Raw genomic sequence first — 22,271 nt, 5'->3', positions numbered from 1 at the left:
GTACACTTAAGTTCAGGTTTCTGTTCTGGATGCCTTTGGGGCAGATACTGAGTGATCTATGCATGCTGGGATGGGGGAGACTATATTTTCACATTCTACATCACAGGTACCTGTAGTGGTTCTTGAACATTCTCTTCTTCTGTGGAAGACTCTTCCATGTGTGTTTAGACTGTTTATACCAAAGGTGAATGGCACACACCTTTAATCCCAGAACTGGGGAGGCAGATCTTTGTGAGATTGAGGTCAGTTTCGTCTCTATAGAGTTCCAGGCCAACTGGGACTATAGGGAAACCCTATCTCAACCTTCCTCCCCCCTCAGTTTTTTAAAAATTTTATACACACACACACACTCACTCTTAGACCTCAGCCTCTACTGCGCTAGTCTGCTCTGGGTTCCTAGCCTGATGTTGACTTTCCACTAGTTCTAAGCTTTGGGAAGAAAGGCACTCAGGTTCACTACAATATCAACATCCCCTAAAAAGATGCACAAAATAAATATTTGTTACATCTGTGACTTCTGTCATGAATTGAGGCTCTAGAAGAGCAGTCCAGATAGAGGAGGCCTTTGGGAGTCATCAGCAATTAGGCTGATTGGAGTCCTGGGAGCAATGATCATTAGAGCCACAGGTCTCAGGGTATATATGGGCTCCTGGCAGTTCCTGAATTCCTTTTAAGGGCTCTTTAGGTTAAAACTGTTGTCATATGAATGTATTGTTAGGCTTTTGATTGTGTTGAGCTTTGCATTAATGGTGGGTAAAGCTGCTAAGTACTTAAGGAACCAAGGCTGGGGTAGCGAACTAGTGGTCATATAGTTACTCAGCACTCTGTCACAAAACTGCAGTTAAAAAAATCCACTAATCCTTCACATTTGTTATTATTTTTATTTTTTGTAGCCCAAGCTGGCCTTAAAAACCAAGATCTAAGCTGGGTGTGGTGGTGCACGCCTTTAGTCCCACCACTCGGGAGGCAGAGGCAGGCAGATCTCTGAGTTCAGGGCCAGCCTGGTCTGCATAGTGAGTTCCAGGACAGCTGGGGCTACAGGGAGACCCTGTCTCAAAAAGCTCAAAAAAAAAAAAAAAAAAAAAAAGCAAGATCTAATCTTTGTTAGTTTGAGGCCAGCCTAGGGAGTTCTAGGCCTGCTGGGGCTACAGGGAGACTTCGTCTCAAAAAGACAAAAACAAACAAACAAAACCCCAAAATTTCACCAAGATTTAGTGCTCTTGAAGAATTGTCAAAAATTGGTTTTGTGCTGAGCATGGTAATGCATACCTCTAATCTCAGCACTTGGGAGGCCAACACAGTCAGATCTCTGTGAGTTCAAAGCCTGCTGCCTGGTCAATATAGCATGTTCCAGGCCAGCCAGGCTATGTAGTGAGATTCTCAAAAAAAAATTTGCTGGGCGTGGTGGCACACACCTTTAGTCCCAGCACTCAGGAGGCAGAGGCAGGTGGATCTCTGTGAGTTAAAGGCCAGCATGGTCTACATAGTGAGTTCCAGGACAGCTGGGGCTACAGGGAGACCCTGTCCCAAAAAGACTTAAAAAAAAAATTGGTTTTGCTATTCTATAACTCTGATTGTCCATCCCTTTACTGCCCTATGACAAAACAGGAAGCATAAAGTGCACGGCAGGCAGTTATGCGATTGAGCTAAAGAACAGTGGCTGTTCAGATATGGAGACTGACAGATAGCTACTCGAATGGACTAAATGAACTAGATACACTTAAAATTACTGACAGTGGGACTGGAGAGATGGTTCTATGGTTAAGAGCACTGGCTGCTCTTGTAGAGGACCTGGGTACAGTTCCCAGCACTCACATGGTGGCTAAGAACCGTCAATAACTCCAGTTCCAGAGCATCCCATACTCTCTTCTGGCCTCCGTGGGGGTTGCATAACATGGGTTGCACTTACATGGCAAGCAAAACTCTCATGCACATAAAAAATAAATTTAAAACTGTCAGTATTGTTGGCAGTAGTTAAATAGAAGCTTTCAAACAAAAATTAGAATTTTTTGTTTTGGTTTGGTTTTTTGAGACGGGCTCTCCCGGTAGCCCCCACTGGCCTGGAACTTGTTATGTAGACCAGGCTGGCCTTGATCTTACAGAGATCTGTCTGCTTCTGCCTTCTCAATGCTGGAATCAAAGGTGTATGCCAAGATGCCCCACAAAATGTAGGATTTTGGAAAACTTGATGTTAAGGCTGGAGAGATGATTCTCCAGTGGTTGAGCCTTCACTACCCTTGCAGAGGACTCGGGTTTGGTTCTCAGCCTCCACATGGCGACTAACAACTGTCCTTAACTCCAGTTCCAGGGACCCAGTGCCCTCTTCTGACCTCCATGGGCAACACATGACATGGGTGTACTTACATACATGTAGACAATATACTAAAAAACATAAAAGCAATAAATAAAATATTAAAAAATACTAAAAAAAAAAACCAGAATCAGAACAAAACTTGGTGCTGCTGCCGTGACAGTGTTCCAGTATTTAAAGGTGTGTGTGTAACTGCCGATGAGACCCAGTACTCATGAATGCTAGGCAAGCGTTCCACCACTGAGCTAAATGATGCTAATGAAATACTTTCATTATATCCAAAGCATGTCAACATTTGGAATATCTGCTGTTGTCAGTGAACTTTCATTTCCTAAATGGCGTGACCTGTGAACGATGCTACATACTCACAGATGGGTAAAGATCCACAGAGCCTAAGATGGAAGAAGATGATTTGTTAGAACTGTTTGAAAAGCTGTCAGTTTCAGATTCCACATCAGAACTGCCCTTTAAGAAACTGAGCACTTGGATACACAGTGTGGCAGAAACAAGGGGTACCTTGGCTCAGAAACAAGGTGAGGGCTGGTGAGGTGTCTCAGCAGGTGAAGGTCCTTGCCACCAAAGGCTGACAACCCAAGTTCTGTCCCTGGAATTCATGTAAAGGTGGTTGGGGAGAACTTAACGTACAGTTACCACTGACCCCCACAGTGTATACACACAGTACTAAATAAATTTTAAAAACAAGATGGAAGGAAAGAACCAACTCCTAAAAGTCATCCTTTGACCCCGATGTGCATACATGCGTGTAATTTAAGAAGACAAAACAACTGGACACTTGGGCTGGCAGTGTAGCTCTGTGGTAGAATTTTTCCTCCATGTGGGAGCCCACCCCTGCAAACTGAACAGCCAACCTAACGGCCATTGAGTTTTAGTATCATTTATTTAAAAGACTAAAAATATTTTCCCATCGACCTGTGTGAGGCCACGTTTCCTTTCTAGATCACAGCCAAGACCATGTCTTAAACTGAGTTAGAAGCAACAGTTAAACTCTAGCTTTGTTCTGTTGAGCTAGACAAGATATAAAATAAGGCTTCCCATCAAACTTTTTTAGAAAGTTGGGTTTTTTTTCTTCATAAAATGTTATTTTTAGTAACACATTTTTTTCAAGTGTGGGTGAATGGGGGACATACTTGCTTCTGTATACATGGGTAGAGACCAGGGGTTGACTTGGGATATCTACCTTTAATGCTGTCTTCCTTAGTTTTTGAGACTGTCTCACTGAACCTGGAGCTGCTGGCTAGAGAGCACATCCCCAGGATCTTTCTAACCCCCTACCCTAGGCATGTGCTGTCATGCTTGACTCTTTATATGGGTGCTGGAACTGGAACTCAGGCCATCAGGTTTGCTCAGCCTTAACTTTACCCACTGAACCATTTCTTTAGCCTCTGATATAACATTGCAAAAATTTCAGTCTTAGAGCCCAGTGTGGTGACTCAGCGTGGTTTACATAGCCATCTGGGACTACAAGGAGACCCTGTCTCAAAAAAAAAACCCCTTTCCCCCCAAACAAACAAACCCCACAGTTTAGTCTTGGACCTCAGAGATGGCTCAGCTGGTATAGGCATTTGTTGCCAAGCCTGACGACTTGAATTCAATTTCTGGCACCCATATAGTGGCAGAGAACTAGCAAGTTGTCCTCTGACCACTACCCCCCCGCCCGTAATTAAATGCAATAAAAAAAATTGAAGAGCTTCTCAGTCTTAATCTCCAAATATAGTAAATACCAATTGATCTAGCAAAGAGCCTTTAGGTCTTCAGTGATTGAGAGTGGAAAGGGAGCCTGGGCCTGTGCTGCCCCGATTTGGAGTCAAATTAGAGACTGGTGGTCCTTTGCTTAGAGTCAGACTCCTGTCCTGATGTTCTGTCCTCATCCTCATGTGCAGCACTATAGTACTGCATTTTCCAGGGAGGGAACCCAGAGCTGCTGCAGAGCTCCACTCTGGGAATAAGCATGGGGAAAGTAGAACTAGACCAAGTGAGCAAAGAGAAGCCCACAGAACTGAGCAGAAGTTGAACGACCACGGTCTGTGGAGCCAGTCTAATCCAGGGAGTGGTCAGGAGAGTGGGAAACAGATGGAGTAAAGACAACAGAGACTTCTGAGGGCCCAAGGTGACAGTGGAGTGAGGGAGGCGCTTGTGTTTGCTGTTTGGATGGGTGTGCCCAAAAAGGAAGAGGTGGGAAATCTCCACTGAGGTGCACCTTTAGGAACTGAATGGTGGGGGGAAGGGGCCTGTTGAATGAATTTCCCTGTTGATAAATTCATTTAAACCTTGGCCCTCTGGTGCTACTGTCTGATACTCTGTACAGTAGATGAATTTGTTTGGCCCAGTTGATGAGTCTGGTGCCATAGGGCATGTTTTTTGGGTGCTGCTGTGTGTTAAGTGAGAACTGTGATTCTTTTTTTTTTTTTAGTATTTTTATTATTTTATATGTATGAGAGTATTGCCTGCATGTATGTGAGTGCACTCGTGTCGTGCAGTGCCTCAGAGGTCAGAAGAGGGCTTCGGATTCCCCTGGAACTGGATGGAGTTAAGGACGGTTCGTAGCCACCATGCGAGTGCTGGGAGTTGAACCCGGGTCCTCTACAAGAGCAGTCAGTGTTCTTAACCGCTGAGCATCTCTCCAGCCCCGGCATAACCATTTCTAAACTTGAGTCGTGAGTCAACTGCAGATGTTTGGGCATCTTCATCTCAGAAGGCCAGTCTGTGTCTCAACCTTTATGTATTGTGTATTTACCAACAATTATGTAGGGAGTCTGTTCTTCAAGTGCTCCTTCTGTTCTGCCTTCAGACACATCTAGTATTAGGTAACTTAATACTATCCAGTACTGGTCTTCTAGCCACTGTTAATATTGGGTAGTCTGTCTCCTCTGCCTACCATTTAGCCTTTCCTTATTCTCAGGGACCTTGTTCTTGTTTTCCACTTCAGTGATAAGCCGTTTAATATATTCCCTGTAGAAAATTCAAAACTTGATAATGAGGGGAAAATTGATAATTTCCTTATAAGGAAATAGTAGATTATATTTTCTTTTAGGCATTTATATTTGCTCATACATATGTAGAGATGGGGTCACATTGTATACATAGATTATTTTAATATTTATTTTATGTGTATATGTGTACTGCCTACGTATAAGTACACCCATGTCATACAATGCTTGTGTAGATCAGAAGAGGGCATCGAATCCCCTGGAACTGGAGTTTCAGATGGTTGTTAGCCATCATGTGGGTGCTGAGAACTGAGCCTGGGTCTTCTGCAAGAGCAACCAGTGCTCTTAACCACTGAGCCATCTCTCCAGCCCCATAGATTTTATTTTTTATTTCCATTTTTTAAATTTTATGTGTATAAGTGTATTGCCTGCACGTGAGTGAGTGCACCTGTGTAGTGTGAATGACTGTGGTGGTCAGAAGAGTGTTGGATTCCCCTGGAGCTGTAATTACAGACAGTTACTAGCTGTCATGTGGGTGCTGGGAATTAAACCTGGGTCCTCTACATGAGCAGCCAGGGCTCTTAACCACTGAACCATCTCTCCAGCCTCCTAGATTTTTCTTTTTTTAACTCTGATTTTTTTTGTCTTTTGAGACAGGGTCTCCCTGTAATCCCAGGTGACCTGAGACTCACTTTGTAGACCAGGCTAGCCTCAATCTCACAGCGATCTGCCTGCTCCTGCCTGCTTCTGCCTCCTGAGGGCTCAGACTAAAGGCATGTACCACCAAGCCCAGCTCAGTTTTTCTACTTTAAGTTTCTGAATGTCACTCATTTCTGAAGAAATCAGCAGCACTGTAGCTGTGCTGCTTTTCCTCTAGTTTGGCCATCTCCATCTGTTGGCACCTTGGTTTTCCAGTTCTACATCAGTTCTTACATGTGGTGAGGATTAAGTGAGAGCGCAAATGAAACACACAGCCTTCTTCACAGGGCTTGAAATGTCTGCTTTTGAAGCTGTGGGCATGACAGCTCACTTCTTTGCCCTGCAACAAATGACCACAAACCTGCATCTATAGTTCCAGTGTGTGGACAGGGGTGTACTCCTGTTGTTCCCAGGGAGAGTTTCGTTAGGTACACTTTATACCACTGAGCTACCTTTGAGCTCCTCTCTTCTCATGGCTGTCAGCCACCTAATAACTTGTGGCTGCATCTCTCCAGTTTCCTTCTGTCTTCAGGGACAGAAGGGCTTTCGTCTCTGCTTCTGCTCTCCTTAGGACAGTCATTTGGCTGAGGTCCACCCTAATCTAGTAGGACCTTATTTTAGTTTGCTTTATCATACCTACAAAAGACCTTGCCAAGTAAGGTCACAGGTGTAGTTCCAGAATGAGTGTAGGAGCACACTGCTCAACTTTGCAGTTAGCTAGTGCTTTATCCTAACTTGTGATCACCCGTGTGTTCGTTGCCTTTCAAAGCCAACTTTGTAAATGGAAGTCATAGTTGCAGGTTGAAGAAATGAAGAGTGGACCTAGTAGAAAAGGTAAGACTCTTCCAGGGGCTTTTCGGGTAGGAATGGAATGAGATGGGAAAGCATCAGAAGGGGTCTCTGCTCATTTGCATTTCTCTTATCTGAAATGTAGACCAGGTTGACCTCACAGAGATCTACCTACCTCTGCCCCCAAAGTGCTGGGATTAAAGGTGTGTGCCACCACACCCAGCTAATTTTTGTTTGCAACATATGCTGTCTCAGCTTTGAACTCTTGAACCATTATTACTTTTTCTTTTTTTTTTTTGAGACACAGTCTCCCTGTGTCCTGGCTGGCCTGGAACTTGCTATGTAGATATCAGGTTGGAATCAGTCTCACAGAGATCTCCTGCCTCTGCCTCTCAAGTACTGGGATCAAAGGTGTGTGCCACCACGCTCAGCTGAACCACTTTCTTAAAGCACTCTTTTCTTAGCTTGTGCTATATCACAGGCAGTTTCAAGATTCTGGGTGCCTGTACCATATGTCCTGTCTCTGGAGTTTCTTAACCTTGAATCCAGGATCCCCTCTTTTCCTTGAGTTCTTTCCCATCTAAATGCTGTTTGCTGACAGTTTGGGGGACTCAGTTCCTTTCTTTGCCCAACTCCACCCTCTGTCTACCCATCTGCCCTGTTGTGTTCTCTTCTAGGTCCTTTGTCCTTTCAGTCTCAAAGTGTCACCTCCTCAAGCTTTTATTCCCTGGTGATCTGACCTTGTCACTTGACCAGTTATTGCTTTCATGGCACTTAGCATAAAGTGTGGGTTTCTGGGATGTATTCTTTTCAAACCAGAGCAGGCTCTAAGCTGAGTTAAGCTTTGGATGAGGGCTGTGCTCATTCTTGAAGTCTGACTTACAGTCAGATTCTCTGGAAATAGTGTAGCCAGTCTGGAAGTTGGAAATGTACTCCCTATGTTAATTAATCTGCAGGTAACAGTGGCCTTTGAGATGTGCCAAGAGGACTTGAGTTTGAAGTTAACCTGAGAATAGAGAAATGGGCAATGTCTTGGGATGGCTCAACTGCTGCTACCTCAGGGAGGAAGAAGGAAAGGGAGCAGAGCTTTTTCAGGGAAATTGAATGAAGGGGCAGGAGAATCTATACCTAACATTGATGGGGTAGGCATTTAAAATTGACTTTTCGAAGGTTAGGGATTTAGTTCAGTGCAGGCCTGGGTTTGGTTCTTAGCTCCAGAAAAAATTTTAAAAAAAGGCTTTTTGTATCAGCAAATGACTAGTATTCATGTATATAATATATGCACACACATATATACTCAAATTTATATTAAAGACAGGATCTTATATATCCTAAGCTAGCCTCAAACTCAGGGTAACTATGAACTTCTGATCCTCCTCTCTCTCTACCTCCCAAGTACAGGGTTATAAGTAAGTGTTACCATTCTGGTTTATGTAGCCCTGAGGGCTTTGTGCTAGGCTCTCGCTCTCTCTCTCTCTCTCTCTCTCTCTCTCTCTCTCTCTCTCTCTCTGCATTCATATACAGGAACTAGGCACATAAAACTTGACATGTTAGTAACCTGGGCATGATGATATAGTCTGTAGTCGTAGCTGAGGCAGGAAGATCAGTTGAGCCCAGGATTTCCAGGCCGGTCTGGACAAACTCACCTCAAAATATATACATCATATATACATATACACGCTTGACATATTAAAGAAGGTGCCAAGTAGTATGTTGTGTTTGAAGAATGTTTCCTGGAGACTGGAGAGATGCTCAGTGCACTAAGAGCACTGGTTGCTCTTGTAGAGGACCTGGGTTCAATTCCCAGCACCCACATGGCTGCTAACAACCATCTGTAACTCCAGTTCCAGGGGATCTGACACCTTCTGACCTCAGGCATTGTACAACACGGGTGCACCTTCCCACATGTAGGCAATATACTCCTACACATAAAACAAAAATAAATGAAAATATTTTTTTTTTAAAAAAGAATGTACCTTCAGGGCTGGGGATGTAGCTCACTCAGTAAGTAGAGTTCTTGCCCAGCCATGCACAACGCCCTGTTTTTGATCCACAGTGTGCAAAAACCTAGTCTGATGGTGTATACCTATAATCCTAGAATTCAGGAGAATCAGGAGTTCAAGGTCATCCTTGGCTACATAGAGATTTAGAGACCAACCTAGCTACATGAGACCCTGTCTCAGAAGAAGGGAAGGAGGGAGGGAGGAAAGGAAGGAAAGAGTAGGAGGAGAAGAAAAAGATTTCCTTGAACTATAGAGCTCTAAAATAGCAGCTCTTGCTTTTAAGCATTGCTTAACAGAGATGACTGGTTCCCTCTTTCTCCCCCCAGTTGAGGGGTTTGAACTCAGGAGATAGAGACCTTATACACATTAGGCAAGCACTCTACTATTAGTTACATCTCTGGTTCTTTTTTATTTTATTTGGAGATGGTCTTGCTAAATTGTCCATATTGGCTGTAAACGTGATCTTCATAGTTCAGCCTCCTGCGTAGCTAGGATTGCAAGTGTGTGCCACTACGTTGGCTGTCCTGTGTTTATTCCTGGTACTGGGGATTGAACCTAAGGCCCCATGCTTGTAGACAAGTGCTTAATCCCTAAGGTACACCCTTAGCCTCTATACTGCTTACATGTCTAAAGTTGTTGCTATCAGTGCTATACATTGTCATTGGGCAGATGATCATCTATTTATTAACATTTATTTCAGTGTTTGTATGTATATGGGTGTGCACATGCCATGGACAGTTGACAGGAATTGGTTCTCTCCTACCATGTGGGCTCTGGGAATTGAACTCAGACCATCAGCACCTTTACAAACTTACTAACTGAGCCAGCTATCTCCCTGGTTCCAGATGATTTTTAGCAGCAGAGCTGCTTATCGTCAGTTTTTTGTGTTGATTTGAGGCCACATCATGGGAGTCCGTTATATAGTAACTGAAGCTTCTCCCTTGTGTCTCTGATTTTTGAGATGGGGTCTCATTCATACATCCCAGGCACTCACCATGGAGCTGAGAATGACTTTAAACCATTGATCCCCTTCTTCCAACTCTGAGGGGCTGGTATAAGAGGCCTGAGCTACCTTTTTTTTTTTGACAGGGTCTTCCTCTAGACCAAATTGGTCTTAATCTTACAGAGCTATGCCTGCTTCTGTCTTCCAAGTGCTGGGATTAAAGGCGTGTGCCACCATGTCCAGGCATCTTTTCTATGTGGTGCTTCTGATTGAACCCAGTTCTTTGTGTATGATAGGCAAGTACTTTACTGAGGGACATTCCCAGCCCTGACTCTGATAATTTTAAAACATGATACATGTTCATAATGAGTGCTGAGCTATTACAGAAGAGCAATGGTTTTTGTTTTTTAATTTAAAAAAAATTTTTTTTTTAAATCTTTCTGAGACTGAGTCTCCCTGTAGACCCAGCTGGCTGGAACTCACTGTGTAGACCAGGCTGGTTTTGAACTGGCATAGATCCACCTGCCCTTGCCTCCTGAGTGCTGGGATTAAAGGCATGCGCCACCATGCCCGGTGAGAATGCTTTTTATTTTTATTTTACTTAATTTTTTGAGACAGTCCCATTATGTAGGTCCAGACTGGAACTCAGGCTCCTCCTTTGCCACTGTGCCTGATTAAAATTCCATTCTTAGACTGGAGAGGTGGCTCCCTGATTAAGAGCACTAGCTGCTCTTGTAGAGGACCCAGGTTTGCCTCTCAGCACCCCTATGGTGACTGACAACCATCTGTAACTCAATTCCAAGGATCTGATGCCCTCTTCTGGCCTCTGTGGGCTTTGTATGACGCAGGTGCAGGTAAATACATGCAGGCAAGACACTCATACACATAAAATAAAAATAATTAAAATTCCATTCTTGAAAATCACATTTCCCCATCTCAAACCCATAACTCTTTTTATTTTACTTTTTGTAGTATTGGGGGTAGGGCTCTGGCTCTCCTGTTGTGGGCAGTGCTCTGCCACTGAGCTGTTCCTTCAGTTCTCTGATCCTTTCTTGTTTTTGTTTATATCCTGCTCTATAACACTTCTTCAGTGGTGAAAATGATCTGTGGTCTGGAGGCTGTTAGTCACTTGAAATGTGAAACTGGGCTTCCTAAAGTTACTGAATTTTCATAAAATTACGTTAAAAATAAAGCTACCTTATGAAGTCAGTGACTGCCGTTTTGGACAATGTGAGGGAGCCTCTGGGTCGTTATTGGTAAAAATCAAGAGATGTGGGAAATGAAGTTGTGTTCTGTTCACAAGTTAGGGTTAGCCACCTTTGCACACCTAATCTTGTGCAAATCTTGGAACATTTGTCAAACATGAGAAAACCTTTTTAATTTTTTCATTTTTTAAAGACAGTACCACTGTGTAGTTCGGCCTGGCCTTGAGCGTACTGTGTAGATCATGTTGTCCTTGAACTCCCAGAAACCTACCTGCCTTCTGCCTACTGAATGCTGGGATTAAATGCATATTTTAAATCAAAGTCGCGTATAAACTGGACACACTGGCTCATACATGTAATCGCAACATTTGAGAGACCGAGGCAGGAGGATTGCTATGAGTTCCAGGCCACTAGAGTCCGTGTCTCAAAAAAAAAAAAAAGACAAAAGAGAAGGTAGCTTGGGATTTTGATAGTCAAATTCACCTTGAGATATTTTTAACTTGAAAAAAAATTACATGATTTCTAAAATTGCTGCCTTAAAAATGTCTTGATTTTGGCTGGTTTTTAGCACACCCCTTCTCCCGTAGTCCTCAGTGCTCCCTAGTATCTGGGGTCTGAGGTTATGTGAGGGGCCAGCTGTCAAAGCACTTGGTGTTCTGGTTTTGCTCTGCCTTGTTTCTGTTGTGGAAAAAGAACAAAGTCCTTGTTGGTCATTTTCACAGGAATAGACAGAGGCTGCCCCTAGTATCCATTCTGTTGTCTTTGGGGACCAGTGACCTAGATCAGGCTAGACCTAGACTAGTGTTAGACCTAGACTAGATCAGGCTAGTGACCTAGACTAGTGTTGTCTTTGGGGATCAGTGACCTAGATCAGGCTCACAGAGAATGCCCCCTAAGCATGAACCCACCCTTCCTGTGGAAGTGACCCCTAAGGTGCGTCCACACACTGCTTGGGCTTCCACTCTGCTGCTGCTGCTTGTCTGAAGACATTGTGGTTGTCACAGCTTGGAGCAAGGATGCTGCTCAGCAACAAGATTACCAGCCCAAGCTTTCAGTCCCATCCAAGTTGAGAGATGTGCACCCTTTATTTGAAAAACAAATTTGCAAGGCATCAGTTTTCAAAACTACCCCAAACTTAAAGGCTGAAAACAGCTGCTGTTCACTTTTGTAAGTTTGGGCAGCACTGACTAGGAGTGGCTGCTCTGCTGTGGTGCTCAGCTTGTGCTCAAGCCTTTGGAGCCTGGGCCCAGTAGTGGTCTAGGGCTCTGCTTCTTGAATGGCCCCAGCCAGGTGGCTGCTTAGCCAGGGTTCCCAGGCCCTTTCTGTTCTTCCCAACCGTCTAGCTCACACCTCTTGTGGCAGCTGAGTTTCAAGAGGACAAGAGTCAGGTTGACAGGCAGTGGCTGCTGCTGTTAAGATTTATTTTTGTCTATGTGCATGTGGGTGCCCACCCAATATGGGTGCTGGGAACTGAATTCGGATCCTCTGGAAGAGTAGCAGGTGCTACCTATCCATCCCAGGGTTTTGTGTGTTTGTTGATTGGTTTGGTTTAGTTTGGTTTTGTTTTTTAAGTCTTCTTGAGACAGGGTCTCACTGTAGCCCCAGCTGGCCTAGAACTCACTAAGCTGGCCTCTATCTCACAAGGATCTGCCATGAATACAGGCAAAACACTCACACATAAATAAAATTAAGAAGACTTGTCTGTTTAAGAGCTGGGTGAAGTAGTACATGCCTGTAAGAACTTGGGTGGTTGAGGTAGGAGGAAGTTTGCAAAATAGAGGCCAGCCTGAGCTACTTAAGTGACTCCCTGACTTGGGGAAGGACGGGGTCGGGGGGGAACAGCAAGAAAAATCTACCACTGCTGCCAACAAAAGAATTGTCCATTTGGTGTTAAAACCTGTGGAATGGACTAAAAAATCAGTTTATTTAGCAAACAGTACTAACTTAGAGCAAGACTGCTTGGTGATCTCTCCTGATCTTCCATTTTCTTGGAGAAGACCTGGGGTTCCCTCAGACTGTCCAGAATAGCAGTTCCTAACCAAATGATTAATAGCTCATTTAGGATGTCTGATAGGAGTGAGGTACTTGGCTTTGAGTAATTAGAGAAAGTCTTTTAAGCAAGCGCCACTCAAGAATGAAATGGAGAGCTGGGAAGGTGAAGAGCCTCTGTTCAGGGAGTGACAAGTGGGGAGTTTTAAAGAGTGTTCAGATTCTGCCAGCCAGGTGGCCCACAGGCCTTTAATCCCAGCACTCAGGAGGCAGAGGCAGGCAAATCTCTGTGAGTTCCAGGCCAGCTGAGGCTACAGGGAGACCGTGTCTCAAAAAGACCAAAAAAAACAACAACAACAAAAAAAAAAAGAATATTCAGGGGCTAGAGAGGTGGCTCAGCGGATAAGAGCACTGACTGCTCTTGCAGAGGATCTGGGTTCAAGTCCCACCACCCACATGGCGTCCTTAACTCCAGTTCCAGGGGAATCTGAAGCCCTCTTCTGACCACCTCGGCATTGCATGACATGGGTGCACTCACACTCATGCACATTAAAAAAAATAAAAAAAAAGAATATTCAGATTTCTGAATGAAGGTTGGATTCTGTGGGTCATTTATTTAATTTATTTATTTTTTGTCTTTTTGAGACAGTGTCTCCCTGTAGCCCCAGTACCCATGGACCACAGGGTGAGAGGAGCATACACAGTCAGTCTCCATAGGAAACTGATACAGCAGTGAAGAGGTAGTCGTGACAAAGGGTTCTTGTCTCTTTCAGTACCCATGGACTTGTCTCATCCTAGAGGCCAGCCCTTAGGGTTGAAGGAATGGTTGATCACATGACCTTTTAGGTCAGGTGGTTTCACAGCTTCAAAATTGTCTCTGTGTCTGCTGTCTTCAGGCAACAGTTCAGCTGTGACAGGACATGGTAGACTTAGCTCTGTTAACTCTTGTGTGGTTATCAGCTTGAGTAAGTATATAATTTTGTTTTATAGCTGAGAGATGGATATAAATAGCTGGCTTAATGTATCAGAACCCCTTGCAACCCAGCGACAGCTCTTCCGTGCATAGCAGTGTATGATAGCAGTGTGCGTAAAGTGTTTCTAAGCTCAGGGCATTACATTTAGAAGGAAAAGGGTAAGATAAAGAATGCTAAGTTTGATTGGGAAAGAGTTTTGTGGTATCAAACCCAGGGTATTCTCAATGGGAAGCAGGCATTCTACCACTGAGTTACACCCTTAGCTCAAAAGGGAGAGAGAGCCCTGGGTTTTACCCCAACTCTGCCAAAAAAAAAAAAAAGGGGGGGGGTGTGGCAGTGTGAAAGTCAGAGGACAACTTTTGAGGAATTGATTCTCTCCTTCCACCATGTGGGTTCCAGAGATTGAACTTGGGTCATCAGAAATGGCAGCAAGCGCCCTTACCTGTTGAGCCATTTCACTAGCCTGATTTTTAAAAAAATTTTGAGCCTAAAGACACATCACAGAGCAGCATTATAAGATGTTAATATGGTTATTTCATAAACTGAGCATAATTAGGTCTGAAGTTTTGTATCTATCAACTTAGTAAGTCAGATGTTCTTGGGCAGTTTGAGGGTAATTGGGTCACCTGGAGAAAGAAGAATAGAGGAACTGGCTGTGTGACGAATAACTGATTAGACAAGTAGGTCCCTGTGCTACACCCCCACCTTTTTCCTAGCTGTATATTTATGTGACTGAGGGTGCTGGGGTTCACTCGGGGAGAGAGCAGGGTCTGTGTGAAAAGCTCAGGCAAGCTCTGCACCTGAGCTGTTAGTGTACCGCCCTTTCCTGTGAGGGGCCTGAGAGCTCCATCTGTAATTAAGCTCTTTGGTCTGAATGTTTAGCTGAAATAAACTTGCCAATGCTTTATGGTAAAATTCTGTTTTGGTTTTGTTGTAGAAGTCAGTAATTTTGGTTAATGAGTGACCAGATGAAGTGTGGTGCTAGAGACTGGCCATTGGCCATTTGGGTCTTCTGATGTGCTCTTTTGTAAAGATTTTTTTAAAAATAGAAACTTAACCTTAGAATTTAGGGAAGGAAGTGGGCTAATGCTGTATTTTCATGGTTGTTAGGCTGCTAGCTTTTCTACAGCTCTTCTCTTTAAAATCTTTTCTAATTTATTTTTATTTTGTGTGTATAACTGTTTTACCTGCATATATGCAAGTGTTCCTGTGTCCTGCAATGCCTGTGGAGGACAGAAAAGGATATCGGGTCCCCTGGAACTGGAGTTGTGTATAGTTGTTAGCTGCCTTGTGGGTGCTGGGAACTGAACTTAAGTTGTCTTCCCTTTTTTTGAGGGGGGGTTCTTTTTGAGACAGGATCTCCCTGTAGCCCCAGCTTGCCTGGAACTTGCTATGTAGACCAGGGTGACCTAGAACTCATAGAGATCCACCTGCCTCTGCCTCTATAGAGTGCTGGGATTAAAGGCATGTGCCACCATACCCAGCCTCAAACCCAGGTCTTCTGCAAGAGCAGCCAGTGCTCTTAAACCACTGAGCCATCTCTGAAGCCCTTTTTTTTGAGGTACGGTCTCATGTAGCCCAGGCTGGCCTGGAACTTTTGATTCTTCTACCTCTGTCTCCAAGTGCCGAGGCTGAGAGAACAGCTATGTGCTGCCATGCCTGGTTAAAGAAATAAGGCCAGTGCTGGAGATCCAACTTAGGGTTTTGTACATGCTAGTTAAGCACTCTACTATCTGAGCTACAAACACAGCCCTACAGCTTTTTCCTTAAAAAAAAAAAAAATACTGTGTGTATGAGTTCATGTGTGTGCATGTGGAGGCCAAAATTGACATTAGACGTCTTCCAAAATTCCTCTCCACTCGGTACTTTAAGACAGGGTCTCTCACTGAACCTGGATCTTGCCAATAGGCTATGCTCACTCCCCTGTAAAACCAAGGGATCACCCTGTTCACCGCTACAGTGCTGGGGATGCAGGCGTGTACTACCACATTCAGCCTTTTTGTGTGCTGAGCATCGGTACTTACGTCCTCATGCTTAAATAGCAATCACTCTACTAACTGAGCGATTTTCCCCAGCCTTTCTGTTTTTTAAGGGGAAAACGTATTTCAGTAGTTATGAGGCCTGCATGAAAATGCAGGTACAGTATTGAAAAGATAAAACGACAACTTGGGTAAGTAAATGAGCACAGAGCTTGAGTGCAGGGTGACTGCGTGCTAAGTGGGTACAGTAGGACAATACCACTTCATTTGGAGGAATGAATGTTTGAGAAAGTCCCATTAAGATGAGGGGAAAGTGTTTAATTTGATATTATTATTATTATTATTTTACAGTTTTTGAGACAAACTTTTACTGTGAATCCCAGTATTGCCTCAGCCTTCCGAGTGCTGGGATTACAGGTGTGTGATGGCTGTTTGTTTTGAGAAAGATCTTCCTATGTTGCCTAGACTGGTCCTGAACTTCTTGGACTTCACTGATTCTCCTCTCTCAGCCTTGTGAGCAGCTATGAACATGCTTGCTGCCATGTCCAGCTGTACATTTGTAAAAATTATTCCTGTGGCCGGGCATGGTGGTGCATGCCTTTAATCCGAGCACTAGGGAGGCAGAGGCAGGCATGCCTTTGGGGGATTGTCTTAAAAGTTACTTGATGTGGCGGGGCATGGTGGCACACACCTTTAATCCCAGCACTCTGGAGGCAGAGGCAGGCGGATCTCTGTGAGTTCAAGGTCAGCCTGGTCTACATACTGAGTTCCAGGACAGCTGGGGCTACCGGGAGACCCCGTCTCAAAAAAAAAAAAAAAAAAAAAAAAAATTATATTCCTGTGTATCCAATAAAGTCTGCTGCTGTTCAGCCCTGTGAAATGTTCCTTTGAGGAGAACTGGGGAGATAAGAAGGAACACTTATAAATTAAGATACCATTTTATCTGTATTTCTTGGAAAATTTACCAAGCTCATGATAGTTAGAAAACAGGGAAATATATTCGATTTGGAAGAAATACAATAGTGAATTATTGTTATTTTTGAAGTAATTGAAACTGACAAAAGACAATGTGTACTGGGTGTGGTAGCACATCCCTGTAGTCAGATTGTGAGACCCTGTGTTGCAAACAAAGTAGTTCTGTCAAAGTCAGCACGAATGAGGCGAGCATATTGGAGTAGTAGTTCTTTTCTCTTTTTTTTTTGTTTTTTGTGTTTGCTTTCTGCTGTAAGGCTGGCTTCCCGAGCACGTACGCAGCGCCCTCAGTCCTTTTCTCTTTTTTTAAGGGGAAAATAATCCTGTAGTTCCTTCCTTTCCCCTCCCCCCCCCAGCACCCCCCTTCCGTCTCTTCTTTTTTCTTTTTTGAGACAGGGTCTTGTAGCTCAGGCTGGCCTCAGACTCTCTGTGAAGTCAAGGATGACCTTGAATGCCTGCTCTTCTGCCTTCCCAAGTGCTGGGTGATGACAGGTTTATACCACCATGTCTAGCTTCAAGATGTCTGGTTTTAATTACTGTGTAGCATTCATTCTACAGAAAAATTTGAGGGAGACACTGGGAATGCCACTCAGCACGTGTGTTGTTTAGTAGGCTGAGCCCAAGGTGCCACCTTGCCTCCTGCTGGGCCCAGTACCCTGCTCCTAGGTAGGAAATGGCTAGTTGAGTGAAATTTGACTTTCCTGTGTGTTTTGAGAGACAGAACATGCATAAACCCTGGACTCTGTTCAATGTGGTGGTATCTGTGCGAGTCTCCCAAGGGGTGATTCTGTGCACTCCACGGAACTCTGTTTCTTTTTCTTTTTTTCTGAGCTTACTAGTTCTACTTTAATAAAAATAAGGTGCTTTATACCTGCGGCTAGTTGAGAAGCTGAGACTTCTCACTTAGACTATGACAAAGTTCCCTGATTGAGCCCTGCAGGGTGTACTCCCCTCAGCCAAACCAACCACCCTTCCCCTAGGTGCTCTTTGTCCTCCAGTTCACCGAATTTAGCACCATACACATTTTTATTTTACAACAAATGTGAGGGAGTCGGGAATGATGATGATGCCTTTAATCTTAGCGCTTCGGAGGCTGAGGCGGGAGGAATGCAAGTTCCAGGTCAGCCTAGAAGACTACCTCAAAACAATAAACTGACGTGCTCCCTAAAATGTATGTGCATTGTGAAATAAGATGAGAAACCTTACTAAAGACGGACCTCTGGGTTCTTAGATATGTATTGAGACACAGGGTCTTGCTGTGTAGCTCATGCTGGCTTTGAACTTGGAATCCTTCTGCCTCATTCTCTATTCTGTGATTTTTGGCACAGACCTGTGATTTGATTGATTGATTGATTGATTGATTGATTGATTGATTGATTGATTTTTTTAGACAGGGCCCTGGCTGACCTGGAACTCAGAGACAGCCACCTGCCTCTGAGTACTGGGATTAAAGGTGTATGCTACCACATGAGGCCCAGATCTGTGTTTATATAACCACAGTTCAGTTGTCAAAAATCCACAAATTTCATACCACTGTGAGCCGTTTTTTGTCTACATTGTGTGAACTACCCGTAAGAATCCTGTGAGTCTAGGAACATGATGCATTTAGCTGTCACTCTTCTCCTTTACTTTGGCATTTTAAATAGCCAGTAATCTGTGGAAGGAAGGGCCCAGTAGCCCTCACTGGACTTCTTTACATTAATCTAAGAGCTTCTGCGTTGTGAGCAGACTACAAAGAGGCTTGTCTCTGGGCTTCTCTGGCACATGTCTCCAGTGCTGTTCTTGGTGCGGGCAGGTCTGCCACACGTGGCTGCTGCTTCCAGTTCTCCCCAACTGTCCTCACCTTTGCGTCTCTTCGCCTTTCTCACCGCCCTTCATCCCCCAGACCTGCTTCTCAAGACTGAATCTCGGATGACTCCTTTCCCGAGGCGGTCCCCTTCAATAAGCAGGCATGGGGTCCTGCTGGGTTTTCTGGATTTGAAAGTCAGACCCTGTTCTCACAGTGTCAGTCAGGCTTAGTACCCAGCTTCACAGTCCTCAGCCAGAAGAAAAGGAAGAGAGATGGGCCAGGTTGGGGGCCTGGCTTCATTTCTTTGGCACCTGTTCATACCACTCACAGTTGGTGCTTAGCCTTGTTGGTCTATTTATCTCTGAGGCCCGCATTTGCTCTTTGAGTAAAAGTTTCCCAAATTCACTGCATAAGTGTCTCAGCATGTTCCTGATGCCCTTTGGCTTTAATACCACCTAAAGTTCCCTCCATTCAGTTGTGAGATCTGAACAATCTGAGCATTGATGTCTAAGGAACTCAGTAGCCATTTGAAAAGTAATACCCATGAGTTGCCAGGAACTGATTTTATTTCATTCTTTATGTTATGTTGTTACTGTTGTTTTGTTTGGGTTTTTTGTGTGTATGTTGGGGGAGGGGGAGACAGGGTCTCCATGTAGACGCACGCAGCCTGGAACTCACTTTGTAGGCCCATGCTAACATCCCATCTCACAGAGTTCTGCCTGACTCTGCCTTCCAAATGCTAGGGTTAAAGGCATGTGGCCCCCTCCCCCACAACCTGCTTTTATTTTATTCTTAACTAGCTAATTAGTGGGCTATACAGCTTCTCAGATTTGAGAATCAGGTGGGGCTCCACCCACCTCACTTCCTGTGCCATGGTGACATTCCAGCACTTGCTTTTTTGTCAGTGACCATCTGAGGCCTAGCTGTTAGGATGTGACATCATCAGGAGGGTATAGTGTTGGAGCTGGAGTCTCTGTTCCCTTCTTATTAGTCACTTCCAAGCTTCCCAAAACACTAATCTTCTCAGTGTCCTGTGGATTTGTTGTAACATTCTGAAAGCCATTCAGTTTGGCCACTGAGTAAGTGTGTGTGTGGTGTGTGGGTGTGTGTGTGTGTGTGGGTGGTGTGTGTGTGTGGTGTGTGGGTGTGTGTGTGTGGGTGGTGTGGGTGTGGGTGTGTGTGTGTGGGTGGTGTGTGTGTGTGGTGTCTGTCTGTAATTTGTGTGTGGTAATTGGGATATGAGTATACCACAATAGGCAGTGGTCAAGGACAAGTTGCAAGAGTCAGTGTTCTCCTTTCACTATATGTGTTCTGGGAATTAAACTCAGGTGGCAATCACTCTTGAGCCATCTCCGCAGCCCAGAAGTAAGTTTTATTGAGTACATTGCAGGAGGTCAGAACTGAAAGCATAAATGACTTGTCAAAATAACAAGGGACTATGGGCATTAGATATCTTTGAATCTGGCTAATAAGACAGTGGGAATGTTTATGAACGCTGTTATATGTTTAGAGATTTTATACTAATATGTTAGAGTGTTAGAAGTTTCTGGTTTGTTGTTGTTGAAGACAAAGTCTCACTACAATCCTTTTGTCACTGCCTCTTGGAAGCTTCAGTTACAGGTATGCCACTACTCCCAGCTTAGAAGCCTAACCCTAGCCCTAACCCTCCCAAGTGCTGGGATTACAGGCATGTGACACCACACCCGGCTAGTTTGGTTTTCTTATACTCAATTAGCTTCTTGGCAGATTCCTAGAACTAATAAACAGTCAAGAATTTGATTTTGAGTCAGGCGTTGGGGTCTACGCCTTTAATCCCAGCACTCTGGAGGCAGAGGCAGGTGTATCTCTGAGTTCCAAGCCATCCTGGTCTACATACTGAAATCCAGACCAGCTGGAGCTACAGGGAGACTGTGTCTCAAAAAGACCAAAAGAAAGGATTTGATTTTGAGTATTTACGCGTTTAAAGCTTAATTGGGGAGGAAAATCTGCTGAAGGAAAACGTGCAAACCCTCCTTAAAACAGGTCTTGTAGTGAGTGAGGTTCTTCATTATGGATTTCTCCTGTTTCTGTGTTTCAGGAAATGGAACGCAGGGCTTCTTGCACCCTACCACTGAACTACATCTGTAATTCCCCTTTTTATGACTGATATTTTTTTATACGCACAAGTTGGGTTTAAAAGAGGGACAGCATTCCAGGAACGAGGAAAATAAAGTCAGTTTCCCTCTAGCATCTGTAGATAGAAGGAATATTTAGTTGAAGGAGGTGAAAAAAAGTCTTTCTACCTTCCCATGCTGTTTCCTTCCACCATATGGGACTTGGGGATTGAGCTCAGGTCATAGGTTTGGTGGCAGATGCCTTTTACCTGCTGAGCCATCTTGCCCATCCCCCATCCCATCTCAGGGCACTGCTTAGACGAAGCACATCTGAGTAGTCTTCTAACTACGCTGTTTGAGTAGTCCTTCCTACCTATGTATGACCCTCACCCACCATCTCACCTAGTTCTATTTTTCCTTCACAATGGACAGTGCCTGGCATACCGAGATCAAAGACAGATTCACTCTGTGCCATCCTCATCTTTCAAATAAGCTCAGAATAGCAAGAGCCATGTCCCACTTACTGCAAGTCCTCCACTTTCGTGCCCGGCACTTGGTGTGGGGGCTTGGGAAGTAATTGTTGAATGAGTGAATAAAGAGCCACTAATGTTAACCTTGGATATGGAGACCATTTTATTGTAAGGATTTTATTGACAGTTTGATACCTCATCCTGCTTTAGTACTGTTCAACCTGATGTGTCTATGTGTGTACTCAGACTCCAAAGATATATTTGTACTTTCTTCACTGTGGCCCACAGTGGTACCTGGTATAAGATCCAGGACCAAAATGAGCTTCTCTTGAATAGAAGGGCCTTCTGCCCCCAGGTAACCTAGAGTGTAGTTTCTGTCACTCCAGGTTCCTTCTAAAGTACAAGTGTGGGCTGGGGAAATGGCTTAGTCAGTGAAGTGCTTATGGTGCAGATGAGGATTCACGGTTGGATCCCTAGCACCCCATAAAAGGGTGGCATAGTGATGTGAGTCTGTAACCCCAGTTCTGAAAGGACAGAGGTAGGAGGGATGCCTGGAGTTCTCTGACCAGCCAGTCTAGCTGAATCAGTGAGTGAGCTCCAGGTTCAGCAAGGGATCTAGATGTGTCCTGGAATCAGAATCCCTTCTCCAGTTCAGAAAGAGAAGGCTGGGTTGCATGTGCACAGTATAACAAGGGCTCTAGTCACATACCTAAAACCTCTGCCAACCCTGAGACTTCACAGGGTAGGGAAACTGAGAGATGCAGTATTGTAGGCATGTAGTGAAGCGTACCTGTGTTCTTCCATCTCAGTGTTTTTTGATATGGAAGAAATTATTCCAGGTAAAGGTGCCTGTCGTGATATGAGATCTTAATACAGCCTACAAAGTTCTCAAGAGCTTCTAGATTGTGAAAGAAATGAACAATACCATACAAATACAATGTTGGATACTTAAAACCTCAAGCTGTGACAAAATAAATATGTACAAAGAAGTTAATCACATTAATATTTAGTATTGCTAAATTAGCTCTACAGAGTCAAAAACAGACCCAGTTAATTTTGTCCATAATCTTGAAAGGGCATCTAATGTAGTATAATTCGATTTTTGGG

The 22,271-nt window shown here is 44.1% G+C and overlaps 1 protein-coding gene across 7 annotated transcripts in view; it reads left to right on the top strand.

Moving 5' to 3' along the window:
- Nucleotides 1-22,271, top strand: part of Gnb1 (G protein subunit beta 1) — an 85,669-nt gene that overhangs the window by 7,574 nt on the left and 55,824 nt on the right. Inside the window, exon 1 of one of the 7 annotated variants that reach the window (XM_029555878.1) lies at nucleotides 13,264-13,277. The exons of the other annotated variants lie outside the window; for them this stretch is intronic. The gene's annotated coding sequence lies outside the window, so the exon portion shown is untranslated. Of the gene's footprint in view, nucleotides 1-13,263; nucleotides 13,278-22,271 lie in introns of those variants that run through there. 7 annotated transcript variants of the gene reach the window in all.

The sequence above is a fragment of the Nannospalax galili genome, unplaced genomic scaffold (genome assembly GCF_000622305.1).
Source record: "Nannospalax galili isolate Female #2095 unplaced genomic scaffold, S.galili_v1.0 scaffold806, whole genome shotgun sequence".
In the NCBI taxonomy this organism is placed as follows: Eukaryota; Metazoa; Chordata; class Mammalia; order Rodentia; family Spalacidae; genus Nannospalax; species Nannospalax galili.
The sequence above is the reverse complement of the archived record's forward strand: the minus strand, read 5'-3'. Positions and strand labels throughout refer to the sequence as shown.